At 38.3% G+C, this 26,967-nt stretch overlaps 1 protein-coding gene and 1 non-coding gene across 4 annotated transcripts in view; both read right to left on the reverse strand.

Annotated features, from left to right (window-relative positions):
* The window catches only part of MACROD2 (mono-ADP ribosylhydrolase 2), an 853,439-nt gene that overhangs the window by 441,870 nt on the left and 384,602 nt on the right, over positions 1-26,967 (reverse strand). The window lies entirely within an intron of this gene.
* Positions 24,248-24,423, reverse strand: LOC136555301 (U2 spliceosomal RNA). The gene has a single exon (XR_010783459.1). It is a non-coding gene; the product is annotated as a U2 spliceosomal RNA (small nuclear RNA).

Here is a 26,967-nt window from a genome sequence, read left to right on the forward strand (position 1 = left end):
ATTGCTGTATTTAATTTGTCTTGTGTAACTCATGACAATCCTAGGCTCCTGTGCACACCTTCCAAAATATCCAGGGAGCTGAAAAGGAGTTATAGGAAGTAACAGAATAAAAATATTTAATCCCTGATTTTTTTTTTTTTTTTGTATTAATGAAAAAACTGTGATAAAAGCCCTCAGTATTCTCTGATTTTTACAAGATCCTCTACACCACTTTTAAAATAATTGCACATAAGGGGAAAAACCTATGGCTGATTTTTTAAGGTCTATTCCTAAGGAAACAGTAAAAATGAGCCCATTCAATGACCTTCACTATCAAAGTCTTAAAATTCTTCACAAGAGTTCTTCCCTTGTAAGAATGGCAGAGACTGCACTAACGCTCATGCAACAAAGAAACTAAACCTCTTTCTTTACATGCTAGCAGTTAAACCATTTTCCCTTAATTAGAGAAAGTGAAAAATGCACAAACTGAAAAAGGACTTCTATCATCACAAATGTCATGTGATAAACTACAGTATATTTCTAGTTCCAGATCAATGCCCCAGCTGGATGCCCTTCTGGAACAAACCAAAACCAGTCCCCAAAATAACAAAGTCAAGGCTACAAACGAAACAAAATGAGACCTGGGCCACCAGTGAGAAAGGTGCTGGTTTGGAAATGGACCGGCCTCTACCTGTGAAGCTCAGAAAGAAGGAAATTTGGCAACAGTAATGCCAAAAAACAGTTCACAGATCTGTTCTGAAAAGCAATTCTTCATACTACCTCCTTCTTCTGGATCAGTCAGCTCCTAGGAGGATGGAAGGCCCACAGTCAAAATATCCCTACTCAAAAAACATCGGAGCATCAAGTTAAGCAGAGACATGATCACATGCCATGGCTGACTGGAAGCCATTGCTCAATTTAGCAAAGCAATTAAGGACATGATTATTCAGAAGTGAACTTATAGCCAAACCATCTGAACCTGCCTTATGCTTATAGTTAAGTAGATCCTTAAGAAGTGATGTGAAAGAAGTCATATGGAAGTGTCTTTTTAAAAATTATTTACAAGCAAATGTTTAGGACTAGCTATCAAAACAAATGAAACAAAGATATCCCATGCAAGTAAATTTAAAGAGTCACAGTTTTTGCATTCAGAACATAACAAAAATCAAATAATGAGCCAGGATGATTAATTTTACATGAATACTGAAATCATCTTTTGACAAACTGTCATCCAAATAAGATTTTATTTTCAATCTACTAAGAATTTTGCAATAGCCTGAGTAGTTCGTGCAGTCTGCAATACCACCAGGTGTGTGGCAATTTGAAGCACTAATGCTTGGATTGTCTTCAGGTGAACAGTATCATTGCCCAAATAGGTCACACTGAAAATTCCTTGCACTAATAGCAAATCAGCTGCTTACTACCAGGAGCAGTAACTAATAAAAATATGTATTTCTATTTTAGATAATATTTTCCATACAAGAGCTTCTATTGCTACTGGTAACCTTTTGCAACAGTTTCTCACTAATATAACAAAACAGGTGCAAAAGTGTCCAAAATCTTCTACATATGGAACATTTGATGATGGTACCCAGTTTGAATCTAACAGAAAATGGATTTTGATACTAAAAAAACATTCAAGTTGGAAGCCTCCTTTTTGAAGATGGAGGGAGGCAGGACATGGAGACCACTGTGGAAAATCTATTTACAGCTCTACCCCCAGGTGTCTCCTTCAACAAAACAGAAACTATGAAATCTGTGAAATAGTTGTGGAAGCTGAAGTGTTGCTGCTTCAGTGAAGTTTAAAAGCAGCATTGGTGGGGAATATGGACACGGGAAAAAATTTGAGAAGTCACTATGCAGCCTAAGGAAGTTAGGCTGGGTGTGGGCATGAAGATGTACCATGAAGGGAAGGTGCAGTGTAATTCTCCAGATTCTGTAGGCTGTTGTCATCATATTGCAAAAGTCCCATACCTTCTTGGTGATTTCTCAGGGGCACCTCCTCACAGCACTGGCTCCTTCTTCACAGCACAGCCAACAAACTCCAGCTCTCTCCTCACCCAGCTAACTCACTCTTTTGTAGCGCTCATCATTATTGGACACAGCTGTGGCCTACTAAGGGCAGGCCTGTTCCTCATCTTTGGTGATTTGTACAGCTGCAACTCCTCAGGGGTGAGACTACCTTCTGCACTATCTTTATTTTCTTACCTTCTATCCCTCCACAGTAGAGTGAATCAGTTGCATAGGAAAGCTGGAGAGTTTAAAGAGTCTTTTATTTATTGTTTTATTATTTCCTTTATATTTACTTGTAGGAAACATTCTGTCATTTTCTTAACACAGACTTCAAGCCTGTGTTGTTGGTTACCAGGTGATGCTACAGTTTTAATGGCTCGTGTCAGTTGGAATCTTTAGTAACACAAAATGAAAATACAGCAACAACAGCTCCTTGTTTTACTTGTAACACTTAATCTCATAGGCACAGAAAGCCTGTTCACTACATCAAGCAATAGAATGCACAGGATCTATGCTGCATGCCTCCTGAAATTAAAGGCACCTCTACAGGCAGGTCAGTTTTAAAAAGATCCAAAAAGAGAAGGTCAATCCCTTTCTTTCCTTCCCTCCAAAAGCCTTTGTGGAAATTTGGTCAGGAGAGTTACACAGAGGACCATCAACTGGGATAAGCTGACTACAGTTCAAGACCTGGTCATATTAATTGGAAGAAAGCATTGAAAGTTAAAAAGCCAAAGTCACTTAAATTCTGAAAGTGCCAATAACTGTTGGGTGTCAAATAGGGTCAAACACAACAGAGAGGACTCAACCACCACTATGTAATGGAGGCCTCTTCAAAAGCTTCTTTTAAATTCATTTTCATTCAGCACTTTGTACTGATAGAACAGACCAGAACCAGGGACTGCACTGGGAAAAAGGGCACTTTGCATCCCTCTCACTCCCTGTGAAGGAACACTCTGAAATACTCCAAGCATTTGCACATGAGCAAGGCACTGTGGGTCTTGGAACTGAAAATAAACACACAGTCAAACTTCTAGAAATTCCTAACAAGCAGGGAGGAGCAGGGGAGTCCCATGGCCCACTGTGGTTTTGGGATGGCTGATGCAGATCTCTGTATCTCTCACTGAAGTATTAAAAGCACCTTTCATAATGTGTGAAAACCTTTGTTATGCTGTGCAAGCCCATGCCAGGCTCTTGAAAACCACCTTTTCTCACTCTGATTTTACAAAGGGCTTCCCTGCTCTAGCAAGGGAAGAGCAGCTCTGTCTGTAATCTGCCTGGTGTCGGGGAAGTTCTTGCATCTTCTTAACTCTCCCAACACCCCACCAGCAATGCTGCTCATCTGGGATCAGGCAACTCAGAACAATTTATGGAGCAATTGCAGGTATTTTCTCTCCATTATTTACACTCTGCTCCAGGCAAATCATGGCAATAAAGCAAATTTTTCAAAGGCACCACATTTGCAGGGAGGAACCTTAGAGGGAAAACCACAGGAAATTATCACTTAAAAATCCTGTGCCATGAGCAGTCTCCCCGTTTATCTGTGCTCCTGCATCCAGAATACAAGAATATTGCTAATTGTTTAGCTATTTTTAATGATGTTTTAACAATTAATGTATTATGGTGTTAACAGGTCTTGAGAGACAAAAGAGCACAGCTGAGTATGTGGAGACCAGACTAATTCCTTTGAAAAAGAACCATTTAGACCAGGGAGTTTAAAAGCTGGCAGAGCAGAATCACCAGAGAGGGCTGAGCAAATAAACAACAAAAATATTGGACAAGGAGCAAAAGACAACAGACAGAAGAATGCACCAAGACAGAAACATTTACTTTTCAAAGCAGTGAAAATATGGAGAATAGGAAAGACAGGGGAAAAATTAAGAAGTAAAATAGGCAGGAAAAAACCAAACATAAAGTAATGGATAAACTGTATTAGAGAAGAGGAAAAAAATAAAGGAGAGAAAAATAAAATGAAGCAACATGCTGCAAACAGAATTCAGTGTAAATGTTCTTCCATTTGCTGAACTTCCCAGGAACAGAAACCCAGGATTTTTACCTGGAATCTGGCTGTTGGCAATACAGGATGCAGTGAAATTCTCCAGCCTGAATGATGCTGTCTATGTGTATATGAGGATAGAAGCTTTTGCTGCATCTGACTTAGATTAGGAATTGGCTTTATATCCACCCTAAAGTTATAAGCAAGAAAAGTGAATCAGACCTTCCCATTTTGACATTTTTCTAACACACACCTCTATCTGAGGCAGAAACTGAGGTCAGTTAACAGGCTGTTAATGCCTCAGTAGAATCTCTTTCATAAAAGTTTGGAGCAAAATTCTAAAAAATCAAAAGATGAGAACTTAGTACTGGGACAGGAAATGGCCAGGATGACCTGTCTTCCTGCATCCTTACAAGAAATCTTAGCAAAGATTTTTGCTGTAGGTTCTTTGACAAACAACTTCAATCTATTACAAAATTATCTTCAGGTAGCTATATATGCAAGGAAAAAAAAAATCTGTACTGGCCTCTGAGGTCTTTGAACTTCAGATTATTTATTTTTTTATTTTCGATTATTTCACTTTAATTAGACTGAAATTTTAAAGGAGCTTGATGGCACTTCAGACTGCAGAGCACAATGTGTGTTCCATGAGTCAGGAAGCCATGCAGAGAATTTTTTACAGAAGCAGTGTAGACCTGAATTTTGGCACCTTTGGGTCGCAGGCTTCAAGGGAACAGTGTCACACTTCAAGCCCTGGATTTTGGCTTACACTGGATGCCTACACAGCTCACCCATGTAACCAACATTAAATTTTGCATATTTCTGCTGATAACACACTATATAAAGAAATATGTATATATGTATGTATAGACTATGTATAAAGAAGCCAACTGCATTAGGATTTCCAGCTGTCACAAGACATGTAGGTCACAGAAACTCAGTGTCAGATAAAAGGAGCTAAACCTGATCTCTCTTTTGTCTCACAGATTACAAGCTAGCCCAGAGTCTAAAAGAAGATGTGTAAACCCTGATTATTCAGGACTGCCAGGACTATCAGTTTCTCGCACAAAGAAACACCTGGCACAAAATTAACCTGAATAAGTCTGATGTGAATATTTTTTAAAGGACTTCCTGAGCAATGTCTTCCCCATCTGTTCTTCCAGAGTAATGGGAAGCTTTGAATCATACTAAAATTATTATTTAATTAAGATTATACACTAAAATAATTGCCTACAGAAAGCTTCTCTCCAAATTGCACATGGCTTAAAACCTGATCCTTTTCTCACAGACAAGGCCCCCTTGATGGTGACTCACACACGCACCATACAGATTCTCCTCCCAAACAGAGGCACACCTAGAATTAATACAAAAGTTCAAGCTTGTGCAAAATGTGGCTGCTCAGAAACACTCAGTAGCCTTTCTGCAATTAGAAGGGACCAATTTGTTTCACATTCCCTCATGGATATTATCTTGTGCTCCTTGTGCTCCTGCCTACATTTATTCAAGCTGAAAATCTCAACCCCATCTCCAGGGCCATCCAACAGAACAAGTCCTACCTTTATCACTCAAGGGCTGCATTCCCTGGGGACTCAGCAGTCCTGAAGCCCTTTGGTGACTCCATGTACCACTCTTGTTTGGAAGCATTCCTTGAAAGTATTTTTTGAGTCTGAACTCCTTTGCAGCTTCCCCAGCCAAAAGTACACTTTTCACAATATGTGGCACATACAAAATTACTATTCTCCAAGCTTGGATCTCCTTACCTAGGGGACAGACCAAACTCAAATTCTAAGAGCAACTGAGAGAATGTAATTTCCTTAAGCAATATTTAAATAGCGTTTTGCAAAAATAAATTGCAGTTTTTTAAGTTAGATGAAAATAACCTATTTACATATTCAGTTCACAGAAAAAAAATTTAACTTCTGCTGGTCTATTTCATGTGCCTAGAAATCTAAATGACCTTGACATAAAAAGAGCATTTTCAACAAAATATAATTTACCAAACAATAAAAGCTGCTAAATTCAAAGGAAACATCAACCATACAATTGGCTTAAATACACTATGCAATTTCCCTTCCTAAATTTTGGCTTGAATACCATTTGACATATTTCCAGCAAAAGGCAACAAAATTAATTCTCTACTTGTGCCCTGCACAAGCTATGTGATTTACTCAGAGGGAATAAAAGTTTTCTCCAAGTGTTTGATAATGGACCACTTCCATCAATCACCATGGCATTCTCCTCCAGTGACTTCCTGTGAAGTCTCTCTAAATGATCCTACTTCCTCTCCATCCAAAAGGCAACATGAGTTTTGTTTAACCTCCCCAAACCATAAAACACAGCTCTTCTGTTAATCTGTCATCTACTAATGAAGACTCCATCCGGAAGGGCCCTGAATATCCATTAGCAGCTGGAATGCTGCATTGAAATCCTGGTTCCTAGCAGCAAAATAACAGGTTTTGTAACTATTACTGGTCTAGGATAATTCTTCTTCCACACATGCAGGTGCTTGTGTGAGCAATTTTTAACAGTTGTAGTGTAAAATACAGCAAAAATCCCAGAAGTGCTAATGTGGAACCATCTTATCCATTGCTCTGATAGGAAAAATTCTAACTCACTATCTCTAATAAGCCAAGAGTTTTCAAAGAGTATAAAGGGTATTTACAACAATGTCTCTGACATACCAATTGAAAATATGATACATTCTAGTTATGGACACGATGAAAATACTGCTTTGAAAATGAAAACCAGCTTTTTTTGTGATGGTTACAGATAAAATATTGGAGGAAGCATCCTGCTATGCCTACATAAAATGACAGATAAACCTTAGGGTGACAAATTACAGTTCAGCAGGTAAACAAGATTTATCCATATTTTTAAATGAAAGTAGTGCTTCTTAGGTTGGCTCAGATTTTTCAAAATCTCCATGTATTTCAGAGGTTTCTGAAAGATGGCACAGACTAATATATCTTATATAATCTTTATTACCAGCATCTTATTCCTAAGGCACTAATTTTGCTCTATCCTGACATACAACATGCAAATCAGGGAGTAGTTTTGCTCAATTCATATTTTCCTAATTTCTTCATTTGTCAAGTGAATTCAGAACTCCTCTGCTCTCCGCATTTCAAAGACAGAAAATTGAATTTTGCATTAGACTTCAATCTCAAATACGCTGTGCTTTCTAAACATTTTTTGACAGCCTTCTTTTTCACACCTGTTCCACAGAGTTATCCTAACAGTTTGTGCAACTTCACAATGGAGAAGCAGTTGGGAACAGTTATTTTACTACCTTACATAAATGACCAATAAATGATGTCATATACTATAATGACATGAATCTATTAAATGTTCTTTCACTTCAAAAATGTAAAAAATCCACCCAGGCCTTTCCCTCCCCTCCTTCTCCCAAATGCTTTCAATTTCATCAGCAGGTAGCAGGCTAAAGCACAGAATGTGCAATAAAGTGCATGTAAAAACTCCATTTCAGGAATTTTACCAATACAAAGATTTACGGCTGTCACTTTACGCTGAAGTTCTCCAACATCAAAGAGTGGTGTTAGAGCATGAATGACAGCCAAGGCAACAGCTGTATGGATAAAATATGGTTGTCTTAACACCTTCCCTCTTGATGTAAAGAAGGTCAAGGGATGTTGCTTTCATACTGTGGTGTTTCTGGGTGAGGGTAAGTTCATTGGTAAAAGCTTCAGAAAGGGAGTTTCTGAATATTCACTGTTAACTGTGCAGAAAGGGGTGATGGGGGGAAAAAAAAATAAAATCTGAGCTTCCCTTCACTGACACTGTGAGGATTAAATATTGGGAAAAGCTGCTGTCAGAGGTTCCTGTTCATTGGGATTCCACATATAAAAACCAGGAGCTTTCTGGAACTCTGGAAACTTACTCCCAAATTCACAGACAAGCACACAGTGTCGCAGATGAAAGACTGCTGACTGCTGTGCAGTTAAACCCTCTAATTTACTTAGCATATTCTCTTTCTGAGATCTCCTTGCAGCTGTTCATTCCACATGATCCAAGGCAACATTCCTGCGCTTGAGACAAGCATAGCAAATTTGAACTAAGGAAACACTTTCAGGAAGAGGTGAAAAGCATCTGAACTCAGGAGAAAAAGATTTAACGCCTCCTAGTTCTGAAGCATTTAAAATGTATGTACTGATTTTGTAGTTTCTACAAAAGATAAAAGCTTGTGCATGAAACTTGAAATTACTAAGATTAAAGAGTAAAGAATTTATGCATTTCTTTTAGAAACAGGGGCAAATGTCACCCAGTGAATTTATAGATGCTATTTTGTCCTTGTTGCATTTGCATTACACTCTTAACACTGAGTTCAAACTTACTTTGGGAAATAATATTAAATACAGGTGAGTGCCATTATGAAGTGGGGGAAAAATTACTGAATCTAGTCTAGAAAAAGTGGATTAACAGCATTTTTATAAAAAGGCCAAATTAAAGGAGTATGAGAGTGGAAGGAATGGGGATACTAGTGTCACCTGGGAACATACTCCTTTACTTCCTTGACCTGCAGTGGGTTGAAGGATGCTGTTTTCTGGCCCTTCCTTACCTCTTCACATTTTGTTGGAATTGATAAAGTTTGGTAACAGCTTTGTTTCATTTTGCTTTTGTGAGCTACAATGTCAGAGGCTCAAGAAGCAAAGTAACTAATAGAAAAGATTTTAAAGCTGGAATTCTCTTTGAGTTTTACTCATTTCATCCTGTAAAATTTACCCTTTCTCAAAACCAGTTTGTGCCTTCTGGCTTCCAGCTAATCCTGTCTGTCTGTTAACAGGAATAAAACACGAAATGAAATACAGTGTGTGGAATATTAAGAGTCTGAAAATCTCTTCAAGTAGCAATTGTTACTGATCATTTTATTTAAATATAATTCCTAGGAACCTGAAGAGGAAAGAGCTGTTATTTTCCATGGCACCTCACAAGGTGTGTATGCCACCACGTGTGTATACATGCTCTAGAGCCTTTGTGCGTGTCTCATGGTGAAGGTGAAGACTCCCTGACAAAAAGGCACCAATGCAGTCAGCCATGCAGCTCTTTGTACAATATTTCTTTCTGCTCTTTTCCAGTCTCACACTGTTATTCCAACCTGCCAGGCTGTCAGGGAAATAGTGTCAGTTGCAGCTCTTATGTTGTAACTACACATGCTATGCGTCCAGGTGCTCTCAAGTTTCCTTTGGGGTGAGTTGGTACCAGCTCAGTCTTCTGGCAAGCGTTACTGGGATAATCCCCAGCTTGCCTCGTCCTTCATAACATCTCTCACAAAACACTAACAACCTGATAGCTTAAATCTACTCATTTCTCATAGCTCCTTCCTTCTGGGGACCCTGGATTACAGTGCCTCACTGTTTCAGTGACCAGGGCTGGAGGACACGTGTCCCATACAGCTTTGTAAAGAGGTCCTATGAACCTCTACTTTAGACATACCGAGAGATGGAAGAGTCTAAAAAAAAATTAAACAAACACCCCTTTCATCCCAAACTTTACTTTTTCTTTACTCCTGAGTGGCTTTGGAATTTAGCAGAACCTTTACTCCTGAATGGCTTTGTAATTTAGCAGAGGCTCTAGCAGAGCCTCAGTGTTCCAGTGACCAGGGCTGGAGGATACATGTCCCATACGACTTTGTTAAGAGGTCCTATGAACCTCTACTTGAGACATACCATGAGATAGAAGAGTCTAAAAAAAAAAAAAAAATAAGCAAACACCCCTCCATCCCAAAGCCTCACTTTCTTCACTCCTGAATGGCTTTGGAATTTAGCAGAACCTTCTAGCCATGTCCTGTTTTCTGTCTAGGCAGTGATGTCCCCCTGTCCTCCAACCATGCTGTTCCAGCTCCCCAAATACTTCAGAACTATTTTGATTCTACCACTAATCCTGGTTTCTTTGCTTTGCTCCAGTTTTCATTAAATTCTCTTTTTTCTCAAGACTCCCACCTCTGCAGGGGAAGAGGACACAGGAATCTCAGCCCATGGGTTATTTTGTTCTAAGTGAATTATTACCATCAATTGAGAAGACACCTGTGAGCAGTAAACAGCTCAGAGGCTGACAGCTCAGACCTACTCTCTGAACCAGCAGCTACCACAAAACTCAATTTAAAAGCAGTCACTCAGCCCAAATTAATTATATACAAGGCCAGGAGCAAAAAGCAGAATGATCTGCTGGGATCTCCTGAAGGCAACCTGGCTGAACTGAAAAGCAACACTGGTAAATTTTCCCCTGCCCTTGCCCTTTCCTTCTGACCACACTGTAATTTCCAATGGTGCAGTACAATTAAACACCAAACTCCTGATCAGTGCCATTTTAAAGGACTAAGGGAGAGGGAAAACATAGGCTTATAACACTTACCCACAAGTCTTACTCTCCCTGTGTAAAGTAATCCTATAAAACAAAATTCCAACCAATTCTCAACACCATTTTCAAAAACCAGCTATGAAGAACAAACGTGTCCTCAAAAATGCCAATGGAAAAAGCATGATAATTGATTCACTCAGAGTTCTGTGGTACTCTGCCATTGGTCCTAAACAAGACATCGTTCAAATGTGCCCAAAGCTAACACTGTAGGGTATTTCCACACTCAGCAAATGTCCTAAAACACACAAGACTTATTTTCACATTCTTTTTCAGACACAACATTAAAAAATAATTTTCTCAAATCTCACAAATCCCATAGAGATATCAGACCCTTATGCAGTGAGTCAGCTGCCTATTGCAAACATGACTCACAATGTGGAGTGAACCCCTGCTCTCTTATAAAATTCACAAAGAGGAAGAAAAGGAGGTAGAGCTCCCACCACCATAACACACAACCTGTTTGCTCTGTGCCTGTCAGGTAGGCTGAGAAGTCATTGGAAAAAAGTTCTATGCAAATTGTAGGCACACATCTAAAACTATCTCATTATGGGCACTAATTTATTGACAGCAGATAGTTCACTGCAGATGTCAAATCTCAGTCCATCACTTGGCCTGGGGGAAAATACTCAGAGACACCTATCACTCTCCAACCTGTGAAAGCAGCTGCAGCAGCTGCCAAAGAGAGGTGCTTCTGGTTATCCGTAAATGTCTTGTTTTGTTATGTTTTCCTGTGCTAACTGATCTTCTGCTTGGCAGATCATCTTTACTTTCCTCTCATTCTATTCAGTTTCATTGTGTGTTTATGTCTCCCTTTTCAGTATCACATTTCCTTCCAACAGCTATCTTGCATCTTCATAATCAATTTTCTTTCTCCCTTTCCTCTTCTCTCTCTTATAGTCTAACTGGAACTAGTCTGATATTTACTGACATCAATGCTGTGGATTTTAACATAAACTCCTACCAATATCACTCACCCCTGGCTACTATAAGGGAACTAAAAGAGAACATAAATCCATCTCCATATGTTTCTGCACTGGTAATAATAGCTGTTTTCTAGGCATTAACAAAATAAACAGTATTAGCAACAATTAGATCTGCTTGATTCAAATCCTCCAATGTATGGTTACACCACAGAGTTGCCTAAATGACACATGCAAAAGAGCATGTACAATTTCATTACTTTTACTGATTTAAAACCTCACACACTTTAAAATGCTATTAAGGGAAAATGCCTTTGAGGAAAAATCCCACAAACACATTCTGAGGTTAAATAGTGCAGTTAAAAGTAAACCAGGCTTAAAATAAAAAGTTGGCATTTTAAAGGCCTGCAAATAGGATTAGATCTACCAAGGCTGTATAAACATTAATAAGCAGAGCTCCATTCAGAGCTATTGTATCAGTGAGTCATGTGAGGACCAGCATGAACTCTTTTTAATTTCCAACCAGAAGGTCTGGAGGTTGAAAGAGGTAAAACAATTCAGCAGAAAGGTTCAATAGGACATAGATTAGGATCTTACACTGTCAGATGTCTGTTTCTGTTGGCTGCAGCTATGTCTGATTGCTGCTGAGCCTGAGTGCTCGCCCACCTTACATCTTTAGCACTCTGAAGATATAGAAAACAGAATTCTTTATTCAAGCTGGTTCTCAACATGGCACATCCTAAGCAGCAGGTTTCTGGGCTTGGATATTTTTCCCTCCCAACCCCCATCGGTGCTGAAAAATGACATGACAGCAGTGAATTAAAGCAAAGTCTTGTCCAACTGTTGCTATGTTGCAGAACGAGAGGCTATTCCTTGCTACTATGTAGTCCAGGCAAATGTTTTCCACGATTCCCCACTGATGCTCTCAGGAACCTTATCCTGCTGCATCCTACTTGTATGAGGAGCCCCTGCTTCTCTGTGTGAGCCACTGGCGGTGCTGGGAAGAAACCCATTCCTGGTGGAGAGCTTTGTCTTTCCTGCCTTGCTGAGGGACATCGCAGCCTGGATGTGTTTGAGATGCATCTCTTGCCCCTCAGCACAACAAAAACAAACAGAGATAAAAATCAAGAACAAAAAAAAAAAGTTTCTTTTGTATCTTGGGTTTGTTTGTCTGGGACTTTGGCTTTACTCACAACAACCAGTGAGAAAACCTGCAGTAAATACCAAAATCCCATTGGTGGTTTCAGTAAGGATTCATCCTGAGGAAAAAACAGCAAAAGTTTACAAGTTAAAAATGTAGTGGAAGTTTAGAAAAGGGAAGGCTAAGTGCAGCCTGAAATGTGATGTGAAAAATGTGAAAAATGACAAAAGGATGGTAGCAATACACCATCAAATCCCTTCCCAAAGTAAATGAAAAAGTCACCCAGGCAGATAACATCTGGATATGTGCAACCTCAATTTAGTCAAAATCCTAATGTAAACAAGTCCACTGATAGCAGAAGGGTAGTTAAACATTCCACTGCCTTTGGATAATTGAAACCATCTACCCTTCCTAAAAAAAATAACAAACCTTTCAATTATCAAACTCTAAGGAAGAAACTGACAGCTATTGGAAGGATTCCATTAATTTTTTTTCTTTGCAAACATCTCTGCAAACAATTTTTTGTTTGTACAGAAATGACAAGAGCTCTCAAATTACTTAATACTTGTAAATAATGGTAATAAATGGTACACTGATTATATATAATATAAACACAGTGTATTTTGATCTGGTTTGTTAGACTGATGCAAGGCTACACATTCTGCTAGCTATAATGATATTGTTAGATTCAGTGATATAAATATTGAAATAAAAACTGAAAGAAAATCTATTTTCAACTCTGTAACATGGAGTTTCTATAATATATGCATACCCTCTTCAAGAATCATAGCAAAAAATGGTAGTAGTCACTCTGGGAATGGTAACAGTGCAGCAAGGGAATTCAGTCTCTAACAGATTTTATATAAAGGCTGTGGAGGATCAGGGCATACGTATCTTATTACACCAACCTAATTATATATTGCAATAGTCATTCAGTCAACCCCTCTGTCAACTTATTGCATTAATATATTATCACTGATAATGAAGTTTTGACAGTAATCTGAAACATCTGCAACAAGTACCATCAAAGCCATTGACTACAGAATAGCATTAACAAAATACTTTTTTCCAGGGCTAACAACTTAATATAGTTCTGGGGTAAATGTCACATCAGAAATAATCGCAATCATATATGAATAACCTTTCATGCCTTTTGCTAGAATGCATCTGAAATGGAATAATCTATATATTTCAGCAGAATCCAAGCAATTTTTATGTAGCAAAGCTGAAGCCGATACAGCAGGTCAAAATCAAAGACAGAAGAACAATAACAAGGTTAGGAAGCACCAAGGAGTTACAAGAAGAAAAGAATTCCACTAAGTTCCATTGCAAATGATCACAATTAAAAGGACAATATCCTCCATGTGTGCACCAGCATATCCTAATGGCAACTAATAAAATAATAAATTCTAAAAATTCTAAAATTCTGTTCTCCTGTAGCTAACAAAGCTAAAAAGCTCATTTTTAAAAATAGGTCAAGTCTCTCATCTCCATGCAACAGTGACAGAAGTATTAAACTGGCTGATTTAAAAAGAAAAGGATTATCAAAACTCTTATTTGCACATAGTTATGCAGAAAAAAATCACCTCAAATGAAATTCAACAGAACCATATTATGCTGAAAACACAAGTAAATCTGATAAACAACACAAACAATGTGAAAATAGGCCATGGAGTTTCTAAAATAAAATAAATGAAAGGGGAACTGGATATTTAAAAAATTAAAACATGAAAAGTGAAAAGCTTGCTCACCAACAATTGTCTAGTTTATATGAAATAAAAAATGTTATATGTTGCATGTGATGCTCATTGATAACTTCATTTTAAGATGTACCTCATCCTGACTGAGAGATCAACTGAGCTCAGCTCTTATGTTCTGCAGAAGGTAAAACAAATATGAACTCACTTCTGGATTAGGGCTGGAGATGGAATTTCAAAATACGGAACCCCTGAAACAATTTGCACAGTAAAAATCCCATTCCAGTGCCATTTAATAATGAAGGAATCTGGAGGAGATTATCTGACTTGAACACACCATGCCCAAATATGTGATCAACACTTTCATAAGCACCAAGATAGAGGGATTTAACTCACAAGACAGTCACCAAGACAGCCTCAAAATTAATCATTTTGAAGGTGTTATTCCATTGCTTTGCAGTTAGTTTACACCCAGCCAGGACATTCTGTGTAACTGTATCACCTACACATGAGGATGTTAACAGTGCTGCATTACACAGGAATGATTGCATGCCATTAATCTAAGACTTTGTGCCTAGATCCCTTTTTAGTCTCTTATTCTCAAAGGTTGGGATGCTTAAACATTCTCATCCTAACAAACGGATACCCAGAAAAAGAACTCAAAATGTATGTTTCAATCCTTCATACTACTGCTACATTTTGGCAAGGAATGACTCATCACCTCCCATATATTGTGGCTTTACTGCGACTTTCCTTCTATTGAAGAAAATAAAATACATTCCAAAGTTATTTGATTGTTCATGATGATACTGACCATTAAAAAAGGAGCTACTTATTTTGGTTGGAATGTAAGTTTCTAAGTAGCAAACCTGAAACAGAAAACAGCAGCTCAGACCTGGCTCATTTGCAGATCTATTGACCTCCTTGAGCCAGGTTTTGAGAAAGAGAACACGTGCAGAATCCATGCTTTTTTCAGATATTACAATTCAGATCTTTAAATTACACTGATGTGTATATTCATCCTTAGTTTCATGTCAATACAAAGATGTGCTGGGGCTGTCAAACTGTGCATCCTGCCCTAATTCAGCCAGCCAGCAAGGACTTTCATTCAAGTGGCACTCACAAAGTAACGCTGCAGTGTGCCCCTCCAGGGGCTCCAACTTTTGAAAATGCTCAGTGTCCTCCTATTTTGAATGTAAATTGTGAATAAAATACTTCCCCAACTTCACCCAAACTAAATGCTCCTAGCTTAGAGGTCGAACACTTCAGAAGTGGAACTTCGGTGAACACCAGTGGACACTCTTCCCCTCCCTCTACAAAATTTTTCAGGAAAAAAAAAAAACAGCAAAAATTTATGTCTCACAGAGCTCATTAACATCTTTATGATAGTCTCCACTAGTTGCAGTATTCCACCTCAGAATAATATTTCTGCAAACTATTTATATTGCGTTTAACTTAAACCCCCTGAGCTATGCTGAAGGTAATCACAGGTACATCTGTTTCTGTCATATTTGAATTCATAGCCTAATTCAATTGCAAATAATTAGCTATTTATCACTATGAAGTTACAAAGTCAGAAAGGGTCAATATGATTCTAACCATTTAACAAAAGACAGAGAGGCCTTAAAAGGAGGAAAGGGGAGAAAAACAAAATAAACCCTAGTGATGAATCCCACAGTAAATCAAATGCAATCAGTTCTGCTTGCCCATCATACCCATGGACAACCCAACTCCTTTGTTTTTCTTTGCAGACTTAGAGAATTTATTGCCATACGTATTGTTTAAGTCCATCTTTCACTTTTACAGCCTGAAGAGAATTATTTAGTCAAAATAACATGAGTATAAAGCTCTTGTAATACTGTTGTGACCTCAGTTTCTAACACCTATGCCGGAGCATTACTATAAGTCACAAAGTTTTTTCACTTCCAAGGACATCTTAATTATCCCACCCATGACATGAATGTTTTTGGAAGATAAAGCCTGTAATTAACTTGTTGCCAAACAATATGTTTACTGTCCCTGAAGGTCAGTTCTAGTATAAAGGCATAAGGACACTTAACTTTGGGAGAGGTGCATTGTAACTGCCATCAAACATTAACCAAGTGGTCATCCATTATCTACAGTAGCAGCAATGCAGAGTAGGAAAACATTCTAAGCACCATAAAATGACTGTGCTGAGATAAATCTCTACTGCAACACACAAGGCTTGCAACACATAAGTATAACTAGAGATATGGTGCTTGACCCACGGTAACCAGACTTGTTAGAAATTCCACTTAATCTCAGTAGTCAGTCAGTAGTAGGAGAATTTGCTCAAGACAGTGAAACAAGACTGCTCCTGTACTATGGAAATCTGTCCTTGCTGATTGTCCTTGTTGGGAGAACTTAGGTTTTGAAACTGTTTTTAAAGATTATACCAAAACAACTGTGAGAGCTCCTTGCCTTGTTTAGTTCCGAATTTAAACTAGAAATTTGCATACCCCAGTTTGAGTAAGAAATCTGGGATCTGAAAAGGGCAGGGTGAGGATGTACGAGTACAGGTGTAACAAGGGGTTTCATTAGCCCTGCACAAAGCCATGAAGGGCAGCTCAGCACTCCTGGAACAATTCCTGTGCCAAAGTATAGAATTCCTCTACCAAGTATAGTCCTCTGTTCCAGGGAAATGAGAAAGTAACCATCTTTGAGTAAAGATCTCCTATAATACCTCAATTCATTGTGTGCATGAACTAGGAGAGGTAGAAACAGGGAAAAAAAAAAGTACAAACAATGGAATAAAATTAAGGAAAATTATATTACAGAAATTTACATAAAACACTTGTATGCTGTTGTGCCCAGTCTCTGACTCAGATCATCATCATTATTCTGTATTTTAACAGGAAAACTAACAGACACTTGGCCCTTCCTTTGCTTTACGTTCTGCTTACAGTCAGAGACAGATGGAAGGAATGGAAGGCAAAGAAAAGCAGCTAAGAAAATCACGGGGGAATAAAATCATCTTTGCCCAGCCAGACCCACTCTTTCATCCCACGCTCACAGCATGCTCTCCTTCATGTAGAGGAATAGGTAACAACTGAGAACTTGTGTTTTCCTCAAAGTATTGGACAATATGGGAACAACTTGTGAAGAAATGGCATATGGAAGAACCTAAACATGGCAAACAGGCAAGAGTGAAAAAAGTAAACAGGAAAAAAAAATTGGATGAGAAAATAGGAAAGATGAAAATGTTGTCTATTCAGATAAAGGAAGGAAGGATTCAACTACAGAAGGGAAAATATTATGAATTTAAATAGGGAAGAAACAAGAAATCTGGCATGCCAGAATCAATGAATGTACGACCTGGAGGAGGAAGGGGAGCCTGGAGACATTCACATCCAGGTGTGACCATTAACACTGCACTGAACTAGTAAACAAAGAAGTTCTTTAGGCATACAGCAGACCATTAAAGGAGATACTTTGAATTTGTACCTTTGATCTAAAACTAGTTGATTCAAATCTGTGTTGTTCGAAAAACTCCTGTATGTCAGCACTTAGATACTGGAATAGCTTGTCTGTGTTGAAACATGGACTATTTGCAGGTTTTCCATTGAGAATAGATTGGATTTCAAATTCCCCCACTTAGTTACCAGAGGCCTTTCCATCAGCTGGAAACACTTTTCAATCCATCTTGCCAACTTTTGACCTATGCTAGTTACTTTTGGAAGGTGAAACCCATCAGGATCAGGCATGGATAAGCAATTCTCCACTGAGAGCATGTCAAATAGACATGCAGCCTCCCCTGAGCCAGAATGCAGCAAATGTGCGTTTCTCAGGAAGGGACATTTAGAACTGTTCATATGGAAGCAAATAACAAGAACTTATGTCAGTCTGCACTTCTCTTGTAGCTCAGTGTAGGCATCACACATACTATTTATTTTCTGAAACAATACTGGAGAGTGCTGTTTATGTGCTGCCTATAGACCATCTAATTAAAGAGCAGAGCATATTAAAGCAATTGAAAAAAAAGTAGTTTGTTTCTGCAGCACAAGAAGAAGAGTCTGACTGCTAGGCAAAATAACTGACATATTGTTACACTGTATATGTTTGCCTGAAAATGATGGCATAACAAGCTATTATAAAGAAAGAGAAGGCTTCAGCTGATCTCAGCCTATCTTCCTTCTTCCATCTTCCAACTTTCAATCTTCTTCCTTCACTACTGCAAGTGTCAGGCAGATGCAAGTTGTGTTGCATCTCACCTTTGTATGTGAAATGGAAGCTCTGTCTCTGTGGATGGCTGGAAGCTCATGGCACCTGATGCCAAAACAGTATTATCCTACAATATTGCCCATGGAAGTATATCCAAGTCCTTCCTCATGTTCTTCCCATCTTTACCCTTCAACATCAATCCATAATTTTTTTACCTTTTTTTTTTTAACAAGTCACCCCATGTCCAGCACTGATGTCTCTTTAATTTCCCAGATGATTTCCAACTTACTTGTTGCTTGAAGGAAGGAAAGCCTCCTGCAGGCTGGTTGCACCCAGCAGAGAATACAGATGCCTTGTTGCAGCAGGAGGGAGAAAATCAGAGCTGAAGTCATTATCCCCTTCACCACCACCCCTCTCCATCCTCTGTGTAAACTCTCTGACAGCATTCCCCTCTTATCTTCTTCAACAGTGTCAGGCAAAATGAAAAGGTTAGACTTGAAGGCTTGTATGTGGCCTTTAGATTAGACAACCCATTAAAAAAAAAAAAAACAAACCAAAAAAAAACCACCACCAACAAAAAAACCTACACACAGCAAAATATTTTTAAAATCACAGAAAAACAAAGGTTCAAGGACTTAACTGAATTACACATGCTTTAATACTCCTCCACAAAGGAATACTTAGTATCATGCTTCCCAATGTGAGCTAGGGAAGCTAACCACAGGACCAAAATTTTGCTCCAGTATCCAACAACGTATTGCAGATGCAAATCCCCACACTTTGGAGCACCATCCTCCTTTATGTTCCTCTTCATACAAAAAGGGATGCTAAAAATGGAAAATGTAAGTTCTCAGCTTCAATCTGGTCGGGGCTTTCCCCTGTATTTTCTGTATTTAGCATCACCCTGTTCAATTGTCCTTCCCTCTTTCACATACCCACATTTCCTTTCCTTGTTCTGGTGGAGGCTGTTTGGACAATTACCCAGCAAGAAGTGCAGACAGTGCTGTGAAACCCTCTAAAAAGCTTAGGTCACAGGCTACCACTCCACTTCTCTCACAGCAAGAGCCATAGGTCAAGTTTCCCATGGAAAAAAAAAGGAATATTACTAAATATTCAGGCTCCAGTGCTATGTATCAGGACATATGTCCATTGGATGATGGATTGCCCCACTCATGGATCAGCAGTGGTTTGTTACCCCAGGCTTAAGCCAGCTGAATGGAGTAACTTTAGAGTAGTTCATAAGCATTTGCACATCACCTTTTAGGCTTTCAGTCTTTTAAAGACAATTCCGAGGTTTGGGGTAAAAATATATGGGCTTTAGTTTTGCATCAACACCACACATGCTCAAAACAACTTGTTATCTAACATTCATCTGTTTGTCTAGAAAATAAATGTCAGCACTGTCAGGAAAGGGAAAAGTTTATGATTAAACTCCAGCTATGTCATCGCTCATAATATTTGCCTGAAGAGAGCAAAGATTCAGCACTTGATTTTTCATCCACCACTTCGAAATAGTATTGCAGAGAAGCCATACAAAAGAACACTTACATAGAAACACACAATTTTACAGTCAATGTTGTTTTGTAAAAACCATTTTGGAATTAGTACAGTTTTAGGGTAGAAAAGTAAATCAACAAAATATCACACAGGATGACGGGACTAAGCACAGAAATCAATTTCGTTTAAACACAGGTAGATATCAAGCCAATGATCTGCAACAGCCCAATGAAAACCAAAGTGCACTTCTCTGTTGTCCTGATGGACTGCTTTAAACATGAAAGAAAATTATGCATTTCTTCAGCATGAAATCTCCCCTCAAAGAGGAACAAAGAAACCACCCAGTTTTCCAGCATGTAATTTCCAGAGTAATTAATCAACTCAAATCACGACCCCCCCTCACCAAACACCACTCCCCCAATCAGTCCTACCCATCTGAGAAGATCACTGAGGGAAGCCCAACCTGAGAGTCATTGTGGGATGCCTGATCTACATTATATTCATATTCAATTGTTCAAGCCATAGCACAGATAAAATAAGAAACCTGTTAGGGCATAGTGCAGAGACCACATTCCTATCCCATGAACGATGCTCTCAAATGAAAAAAGAGTATTATGAACCCTTTGAGTATTATGAACATGGAATTAAGTTATTTATTCACAGTATCCCATAACAGCAATATAAGCAAGAGGCAGAGGCACTTTTTTCATGTACAGATGAGTTTTGCATGTAGATAGCTCGTGTCTTGCCATGTCATGACTGCAGAACGACAGCAGATACTTATCCACTCAGCCTTAATTAATTTATTCCCAAATGAATACTGCATTTAGAAGGAAATGTAATTTTATCCTAGAAAAGCACTTCACACAAACAGGACAAACTGTTACCTCATCTGATTTGTATCAATTTTCTAATCACACAGAGACTTACTATAAAAGAATTCAAAATTATTCTAAAAATATGCAGCTGCTATTGCACATAAATATTCCATCTTCCTCTCTGGATAAAATCTTTCTGAGGGAAATAGCAGACTTGCTTAAGGCTTGTTTTTCTTACATCTCATGTGGACATGCCTAAAGCACTCATATCCCTTTTCCATCAAACTTTACATCACCTATGTGGAAATATCTACAAGTTCAACAATGTTCTGCTGCTTGTGTTCTGCTATTTTGGTGTTTTAATTATGTTACTTCACATGGCAGAATGAAGTTTGACATTAGTATTGAATCTCATAAATCATCACTTTAAGAAAATGCATTCCCTTGAGGAGAGGTAATACAGGTCATATGGGAGTCCCTGTTTTAGCTTCAAACCTTGTTAAACAACCTTAACTGTTTTCAGAAAGTAGGGTTGTGCCTTCTGAGGCACATAAGAAGCAAGTTTTATGTTAGCCCTTTTTGCAATTTTTTTTTCTATTTGTGGTGGAAGTTTTTAAAAATTAGTATTAGCAGTCAAAAATAAAAAATGAAATTAAATGTGAATTCAACATTAATTCAACAATGCTGGCTCTGGAATAAAGGCATGATAACACATTGTCTCAGATGAACAGTCAACATAGTGCAAGAGATATAGAGTCTCTAAGATTTCCTTCTCCTTTTTGATTTTTCTTCATCCTTTCAAAACATTTTACTAAGGAAATGGTTGATGACATAAAACAAAAGCCAGTTTACCACACATAAACATGAAAAAAGAGTTTTACAATGACACTCAGTGATTCAAGATGGCAGAAGCTTACACAGACTTTACAAATAACAAAGCTAACCATGCTGCAATAAATTCCACTAAAACTATTTTCTTAGAATGCCAATTATTGCTTTTGTAAGGGTGAAATCATGATCCCATAGTATCACTCTCTAAAGGGAGCCAATCAATCTGACCTGTTTATTTACTAAGAAAAGTTAAGTTTTAAGTTGGGGCAGCAGAAATTTTGCACTTGCATGGCACAGCTTCCACAGGAAACGTGATCTTATGCTTTGAATCCCATAGGGATGCACACAGGGATGGATATCAAACACTGGGACAGCAGCAGGCATACTGTGGTCATTTGCAAAGGCTCAGGTGTTTCTGTTTCTTCTTAAGAGAGCTGCAAAAAGGAGATGGTGGAAGTGTGCCTTTCTTTAAAAGGAGGAGGTGGCAGTGCACCATTCGTTAAGGAAATCTGTCCAACTCTTTCTGTTGTTCTTGCCAATTCTCTCAGTTTGTCCATTAATGACATGCCAGCTTCTCTCCCAGGGTGCCCCAGGCCAGCTGAGGAGTGGCAACAGCAGTGGATGCTCAGTTTCCTAAATTAATGAACACTCTGCACTCCTTTTCTCAGGTCTATTGATAAAGGGAAGACTTGGCTACTGCCAACCACTCTACTTTTGCCCCAATGCACTATGAAAAGGATTTCTGCATGCTAAAAATCTGCAAAGCAAAATGCAGATCTCTGTGTTTCTCCAAAGGCTGTCTCTGGAAGGCACAGTGCATTAGTCTGTGACCTCATCCTGACCACCTGGGTTGAAGGCACAGAACCACTCAGAAGGGAGTGGGGAAAAAAGGCAAATCCATGCCACTGCTTTTTGGCTGAAAACGAGAAATCTACGATCCTATTGCTGTAGGCAAGTGGCACATGAATCCTTCTCTGCTCTGTTGTAGGAGATGCTCTCCAAAAGAACCAGCATGTATGGGCTGATCTGGGGGCAATGAAACCACTTCTTGAATGCTGGCCTGTGTCACAGGTTCAAGTAGCCTGTGAGGCCCTGAGCTGGCCTTACCTCACCTGGGTGCATACAATACAAACTAAATTAATTTTCTCAGAGAGAGAGAGAAGAGATAATCAATATTTACCCCAGGATCAAAATGCTTTTCGTTTCAAGAACTCAACTGTCTAGAAAAACAAGGAGCAATCATTTTGTTCCCATGACAAACAAAAGCTTCCTTGCCAGTAGACACTGGATATTGACAATAACCTGTGAGCATCATAGCATGCATAGTAATAAGATGGCATTTTGCTGCAGTGGATTTCTGACTTGTAGACTTCTAGGTTTGAATCTAAGCAGAAATATTAAAGAATCAAAATATAGTATTTTCCATTAAATAGTAACGTGAAAATAATAACAATCAACAAACACTTCCACAGCCCCACATAAGCTTTATTTAACATATCCTAATTGAAATACTGAGACTATAAATAATGACTAGTAAATCACTCAGTGATTCAAAATTCAAGGAATGTGAAGTTTAGGGGTTTTTTTGAAACTATTATTTTACTGCAATTAAGTTGGTAGTACACCAAGCTACCACCAAAAATGTCACAGCAAATTAACTTCCTTTTTATTAACCATGGCAGGCAAAATAATTTTAAAAAGTGAAGGTGTCTTGGTAATGAGACTTAACTCAAGGAAACTAATTTACAATGACACGGGTTCCTCCATTCTGTATTACCTCACGTACTTAATAAAACACGCTTGAAGAGTCAAATTCTTATATCATCTAAAAATTATTTTGATCACTCTCTATCTGAACTGTATGAATTTTATTTCTAAGAGAAGACCCAGTTTTCACCCTGTCATATCAACGTGGCTTTTAGGGGCCTGGTTGTGTTTCAGAAGATGTCGTGAGCCATGCTTGTGATCACCTGCTGCATTACATGGACCTCAGCAGTGACTCTGTCACAGGCCTAATAAAACCAGCTCCTGTTAGCCACCCACTGACTGCAGCATGTATGAACAGTTCTGGACCTCCAGTTTACAAAATGGAATTTTGTTGGCATTTAATCAGTCAAAAGCATTCAAGTGAACACCAGCTCTCCATAGTTCTTGGCTTTTTTATATCTTTTAAACCTCTGCATTTAAAAAAATAGCGTTTCCTCAAATATACTGATCACATCTATTTCTTTCCAACGCTCCTTAATCAAACCAAAGCAAATCCTGAATGTTGCATTTCACCATCACACAGAGTGTTTCTATCTGCTGCACTCTGCAGTTATTTCTGATTGCTATTTATCTCATTTTTCAGAAAAGCACTACTACTACTAAAGTAAGAGTGGGCAGTGAAAGTAAACAGCACCAGTGATGCAAGAACTGGCTCTTCAGCAAGGACAAGACCAAGGGTAGGCTCACTGTACCCAGCAGGTACAAGGTACCACCCAGTCCTGAGGATGATAATCTGATTTTACAATACTGAACATCACAAAATAGATATTAATACAGACTGAGAAGGCAGTGAAAACAAGATTAAAATAGAATCAGAAGTGCTATTTTATTTTAGTTGGGTTTTTTTAAATTTTATTTTATATGGGGTTTTATGGAGGCTCGGGAACTCACTGAGCTGAAAATTGGTGGGAATTAAGAGAACACTGTGGAGAGGCATAATCTATGTTTGCTCTGTTCCTGCTCTTCCCTTTGCACTCTTTTATGGTCATTAAGGGACTTGTTGCTTTTTTTTTTCTTTTTTCTTTTCACACCATTCTAGAAACGCAGCAATAGCAGGCTTCACGCATGGAGAGGATGGCGTAAGCTCCTAGTACATTTCCCAGTCCCCAAACTCATTTAATATAAAATCCTCCAGCTGAGGACATAACAGATATTAAACTGATAAAAACATATGCTGCACTTGATCTTTGCCAAAAGGTCAAGAGGCAAACACGAATCAGCAGACTCGATGGTTTCTTGCTCTGACTCAGTGCGCACGCTGAGACTGAATCATCCCAAGATTTTAACACCACAGTAACAACAATTATGCAGTTTTATCACTCAGATTTATTTCAAAAAGCTGCAGACAGACTACAGACCCCAAATAACTCGCTCCAGGATCTCAGTGAGCTCATGATTTTACACACACAGGAACTGTTTCAGGACAGGAACTCAGGAAAGTTAATGATGCCATGTCTAGCCTCTCAAAATATTTCAGCCTTGATCTGATTATTTCTTCTATGGTAAACTAAATAAAAAGAGAAAACACCTAGCCTTTCCCTCTGGCCACCAAGCTCCTGCGGCTTCCATGCCTCCAGCCCCAAATATTTAAGGAATCTTCCTTTTTCTGAATCATAAACAGTTTTTTTTAGAAACATATCTCCCCTACAGAAACTATTTCACAAAATTCTAAAAAGTTGAGGGAATTTTTAATAAATAACTTATTAAAAACAGAATTACTGCAGTGCATTTTCTTAATCCTTGCTGGACTCATTAGAGCATCTTGCACACTAATTCAAAGACTAAATACCAGCCTTGCTAAAAGCACAATTACTCGGTATCAAACTCCACCATAAATTAGCAGAGAAACTGTCCACACGTGAAGAGCACTAAGTCAATACTGCTAAAGCATAAAAAAATCATTCCTGTGCATGGAAACTGAAAACATCTTTTGAAGTTAATGAGTAATAACAAAAGATATTTTAGTAACTTGGAAAAAAACAATTATATCTTGAAAATTATTTTCAAAAACACTCTGTAAAAAAACTTGCAAACCTTTTTACTACCAATGATATTTTCAATCACTCACCATAATCACTAATTTTTTGAAAGAATACAATAGCAGGTCACAAGGTGAAAGGAAAGGTATTTTCCTTTCTAATATCCTGATGTTGGTGCTCCAAGCTGCACAAGACAATCAGCCAGTTATAATGTAATTGTTTAATTTTCAATACACAGTGTTTAGTGAATCAGTACCAGCAAATCCACTGGATTTTAATGAGTTAAAATATTTTAATAGCATAGCTTTGTTACTCTGTTTAATCACCTTTCCCTAAGGCTCTGAACAACATTTAAGCATGTGCTTAATTTGCTATTGAAGTCAACAGAACGAACAGTGAATGGTGAAGTTCAGCATGTGCTTAATGAGATTTACTGAGTCAGAATGCGGAAAACCCAATGTGAGCAGAATCAAAGCCCTGAGGTATTAGCCAAGTCCACCCTGAGTTTCCCTAAAGACACAGGGCCTCCAAAAGGTGAATGAGAATTTTATTTTATTATGACATGTCTACTGCACACCCGCATGTCTGAAATAATTATGCAGCAAAACACATACCAGACTTTGTAGGTCTTTAAAGTAGCAAAAGAAAAAACTTTGGATTTACCCTAAAATACTAACTGGAAGATTTTGTGGAATTTTGTTTGGTGTCAGTAGCGCCACAATACTTTTTGACATGAAACAACTACTGATTTGTCTCATGTTTCCTCCAAAAAGAAAATGCAGTATAATTTAGGTGTTTTGGGAATGGAGGAATGGAGCTAACATTTATATTTCAGTTATCTGTTCCTCTGTGAAAAAGAAGGAACTTAATCCACTATTACTGTCCCACTTCCTCAGCCACTCAGGCAAACTCTGTAATCCTCCCACACCTGCATATGAACATCTGCATTGTACCAGTTGATACTTTTTCTCAGACTTAATTAAATTAAATCAAACCACCTGCATGCCTTTAAGCCCCCCTTTTTAGTACCACTTCTTCTAGAGTAGGCAAGTTCAGTTTAACAAACAGCAATTCAATGAGCTTTGAATGCAGTATATAAAATATAGAACTGTACTTTTCTATTTTCTGTGACATTTAAATGGGCTAAGCGAACATTTAATTTGATTGCAATTAATAAATATTTTCTTGACAGTGAATATTAAAAAAGGGGTTTGATTCTGGGAGAAAAAATTCTTCAGATTCCATACTCATCATAAATGTTCAAATCTGACTTTTCCATATTTTGATTCTTTCTCTTTTAGCTTATATGGAGGATCTGGTTTTGGCATCAAATGTCACTGAGACTGTTTGGGGCTTTTTGCCCTGCCCAGAAAAAATAACAGTGATTTGGAGAAATATTTAGCAATTTCTCTGAACAACATTCAGTCACCAATCCTTTCTCTAATGTGCTGTCAAAATCAGCAAATCTGTTGAAGAAAAAAAATTTTAACATTTAAAAGTTGAACATAAATGTTGCTTCAAAATGGCAGTCATCAGCATGGGAAGGAGTTAATCTTCCCCACTCTTTTTCTAAGAGTAAAAAAGGCAAGGAACAGCTGTCACTCAGGTGATGAATACAAGCTGCCAGCCTTTTAAACAGCAGGTACAGCATTTGAGCTCTGAATTAATTAGCATTCAGAAAGTCTAAACACGGCTTGATAACTCTGCAAGATGATTTTTGTCCCTTCCTGCAAATTAATACTGCTATTAAGATGAGCAAGGGCACAATGCAGATT

Source organism: Molothrus aeneus, chromosome 3 (genome assembly GCF_037042795.1).
Source record: "Molothrus aeneus isolate 106 chromosome 3, BPBGC_Maene_1.0, whole genome shotgun sequence".
NCBI classification, from domain to species: domain Eukaryota; kingdom Metazoa; phylum Chordata; class Aves; order Passeriformes; family Icteridae; genus Molothrus; species Molothrus aeneus.